The sequence below is a fragment of the Oratosquilla oratoria genome, chromosome 2 (genome assembly GCF_046742065.1).
Source record: "Oratosquilla oratoria isolate Oo_2021 chromosome 2, ASM4674206v1, whole genome shotgun sequence".
NCBI classification, from domain to species: Eukaryota; Metazoa; Arthropoda; class Malacostraca; order Stomatopoda; family Squillidae; genus Oratosquilla; species Oratosquilla oratoria.
In genome coordinates this window covers 28644864-28649018 of record NC_134778.1, presented here as the reverse complement: position 1 = coordinate 28649018, position 4155 = coordinate 28644864, and positions in this window count along the sequence as shown.

The following is a 4155-nucleotide window of genomic DNA, read 5'->3' as shown; positions in this document are numbered from 1 at the left end:
ATTCGTCGCAGCATCATGAAAGCAGTCATGGGGCGTACCGATTTCTAATGTAGTGCCGTCACCAAAAATGTAGCGGCGTGCAGCGTCTAGAACGACTCTTATCAAGGTCTTATAACTGAGGGGTGGAAGGACGAGGTGTTTGAGGCGACTCGTCTTACTAGGGTTCAACCAAGAGCTCCTCGAATGGGAGTGATCAACAATACCCATATCAGGACGAATTGGGAGTTAAAAAAAAAGGAGTTAAGCCTGACGGCTTAGAGGTATTCGCTGCCACCACCCAATCGCTTATAAGGATATGTGTGATCAATGAAGGAAACATTAGTTAATCCTGTCTATCAAACGTCTCCTCCCTCTCAGGTCGTTAGGGGTCGGTTCTGGGTAGCGAGTAGCCTCCCGTGACACTACAACAACGATGTCCCAGTTGGGTAATGAAAGAATGTAGGTTAGGTTTTTCTGTGAATTAATTATTAAACTGTAGAAAAGTAGAAACATACAAACATATATTGTGGATATTTTCCACTAGACAATATTGAATACAGATTGAATGCAGATTGAAATGTATAAGTACCCGAACGTGCGAGGTAGATATATGACGTAGTGGAACTACGAGTCGGTGGGTATGGGAACTCTTAAGTAGGTCACGAACGCGTATGGGGGCGTGGTTATTACGCTCCAACCTTCTGGCCACAGTCTGTCTATCCAAATCTATTACTGATATCGTCCTTAAAATACGTATTCTTACGAGAGAACGATCTCAGTCAGAATTGCACTCGAAAATAAAGGAATGGCTTCTATTGAATATACGTGACACCTACGACTAACCCCCCCTTTCTATGCAACAAGTGGTCTGTGTTTACACTTCCTTAACAACCCTTTTCTCCCTGTAAATGGGAGGAGGTAGGGCGTTACACTCATCTAAACTCCTTAATGCTAATATCTATCTACTATATTATCAATATTTCATATAAATCTCAGATATCGCCACTTGATTTCATTACTCTTACAGAGCGTACTCACGTACCTGTAAATGGGAGGAGGTAGGGCGTTACACTAATCTCAGCTACGCATAACGGGACTAGAGAGACGGAATATGTTCGTATCCCTGCGTAATCTACCAGCTCCCCCTCTTGTGTTATATAGTGAAACTTCACTTCACTTCTTGATGCATCCCATAGCGGCTGAAATCTATCCCTAACTATCCCTCAAGTGGGATCCTGAACTGGAGGTTTTGGAATTTTTCCTAATCCTCTTAATGCCCTAAATGCCCTAAATGACCTGTTAACTCATGTGCATGTTTTATTGCCTCCTGTATCAAACTGTGAGGGATTATGAGTGCATAGTGAACGCTTCCATCTGATTTTTCTCTAACATAATATAAGACCTCGTCTATCAATGCAAACTGATCCAGGGTTGTCTTCCTTAAGCGCCTATTTGGGATTGGGCCCCCTTCTAAGTAGTTGGCTAACTCCAGCCATGTGGGGCTCTCTCTCTGTTTATCCTTGAAAGCGGGTCTGTCATATCCCAGCCAAGTGGCTTCTGGTACTCTCGTGATCACTCTAACTGGTCTCGACAGCTGGTCGGCCACAACGTTTTCTTTCCCTTTCACATACTGGATCTCATACTGGTACTCTCTCATTTCTAGGATCCACCTATTCATGCGTGGAGACTTTGTCTTTCTTTTGAATACACTGGTTAGGGGCTGGTGATCTGTTATAATGGTGAACTTCGTCCCCCACAAGTGATGGTGAAAGTTCCTGCAAGCTAGTACTATGGCGAGTGCCTCCTTATCTGTAACCGCGTATCGCGTTTCACATGGGTTTAACTTCTTTGAGAAATATCCTATGGGTTTAATGCTCCCCTCTGGTTGTACCTGGCTCAGTACTGTCCCCACATGGGTGTCGCTGGCATCAGTAGTTAGTAGGAACGGTTGGTCATTACGTACTTTTGCTAGTATTGGTGCACTGGTTAGCTTCTCCTTCAGGTGTCCAAATGCCTCCTGGCACTTGCTGTTCCAAACATATTCAGAATCTGACTTTGTAAGATTAGCGAGAGGTACCGCGATCTTCGCGAAATCTGGTATGTACTTCCTATAAAATCCACACATCCCCAGGAATCTCCTCACTTCTTTCACATTCTTTGGTGCCTTCAGTTTAAGTATGGCATCCACGTTTTTTGGTAATGGCTTACTACCTTTTGCTGATACCACATGTCCTAAAAATGTAACCTCTTTTAATCCGAAGAGACATTTGCTTAAATTTAATTTGACTCCGTTCTGTTCCAGTACTGAGAATAATTCACCTAGTCGTTCCACTAGCTCTGGGAAGGTGGGTGCCCATAGAATAAGGTCATCCAGATAATTCCTGACCCATCCTTTCCGTAACAGGGGCTTCAATACCTCAGTCATGCGTCTTGAAAATATAGCAGGAGCACAATTCAGCCCGAAAGGCAATCTCCTAAATCTATATAATGATACACCATCACTGAAGGTAGTGAGGTCTCTGCTTTCCTTGTCTAACATGATTTGGAAGTATGCATCCTTTATATCTAATGTCACATAATATTCATGACCACCGGCTTGTTCTACTAATTCCTCTAGTCTAGGCAAAGGGTAGACATCTGTTGTCAGTTTTTCATTCACACGCCTATAGTCCAGGCACATCCTTTTGCTCCCATCGGGTTTGTTCACCAGGACAATTGGAGATAGCCAGGCTGCCGTTGATTTCTCAATAATCCCCTTTTCTTCCATATCCATTAGCATATCTGAGATAATGGTCTTTGCCTGTTCAGGGTAACGGTATATTGGAGCTCTACTGGGTTGAGGGTCATTTACATGTATATGAGCGGGTGGTCCTTCAATTAACCCCAGATCATTGCTTCCCAGTATGAATAGTCGTTCGTGCTCTAGGATCAATTCGCTCAGCTCTCTCCGCTCCATGTTTGTAAGATGGTCCCAGTTTTGTTCCCTTATGTTCTTTTCCAACTTCTCTGACCTAGTACCATCCAACTTTGCTGATTCATAATTAGGTAGTAGATCATTGTGTATTTCTTTGGTCATATTTATTCTAAGAGGGGCTATGTTCCTAGTCACCTCGTACGAACCTATTACAGTCCCCTTCTGGTATTTCCGCTCTTTCTTAGAATTGTTAATCAGTGGTACGTATATTGATCTCTCTTTGTTGACATCTACTAAATATGGGTGGTCGTTATGGCTGTAACTTGCTTGGGGATATACTATAAGACTTGTGCCTGGTTTTTCTCTCACTGGGACTGTTACAAATTTAGTCTGATATGGCTCTAAGAATACTGAAGCCTTCAAGCCCACTTGTAAGTGATGCTTCGGATTTCCATTTAGTGTAATGGGACTCTCTCGTACTTGTCGGACTTCCCCCCGTTGACTCTTAACAGTGTTAAATGGATACGACACCTTACCCCAGCATAGAGTTCTCTTCCTGGCGTTCCAGTGATAGTCTGCCTGATTCAAAATGTCACATCCTAATAGCATGTCAGTAGCTAGGTATGAGTCTGGTACTATCGGAATCCATTGTGTAACTACCTTTGCATTACCTACATTAACCTTTGTTTTTATCATTCCAATTATCCTAAGTGGGTTCCCTGTGACCCCTTGCAATCTTGGAGGATTCCTCCGCAAGTTGAGTTCTCCTTCTATCATCTTAGATGCTTTCTCTGACACTAATGTGTGATCACTCCCTGTGTCTACCAATGCTCTCAGTTGTTGGCCTCCTACTTCTGTAGTGATCACCGGGGTTGATTTTCTGTAATTCTGTCACTTTGAACCTTTGGAGTTTGAGCGGTATTGGCTCTTTATCAAGGCCGGGCAATTCGGGTCTCCCCTCCTGCAATTCAGCATTCCACAATCAAAACAATGCCCAGGGGGTGGTTTCCTCCAACAGTCTTTTAACCAATGGGAGGCTGTTTGACAGTACTGGCAGTATCTGAGACGGTCGCTACCTTCTTGCTTATTCCTCCCCATCTCCTGCTCTAATCGAACCTCTAGTTTGCGGATCCTATCCATGAGTGCATCTACATCGAAATCACCCCGGGTACGGCTGTCTCTACTCTCCTTGGCGTGTATCACGTTCACTGGTGAGTCCCTTTGAATCATCAGGTACTGCCTCTCGCTCTTAAACCTAGTTA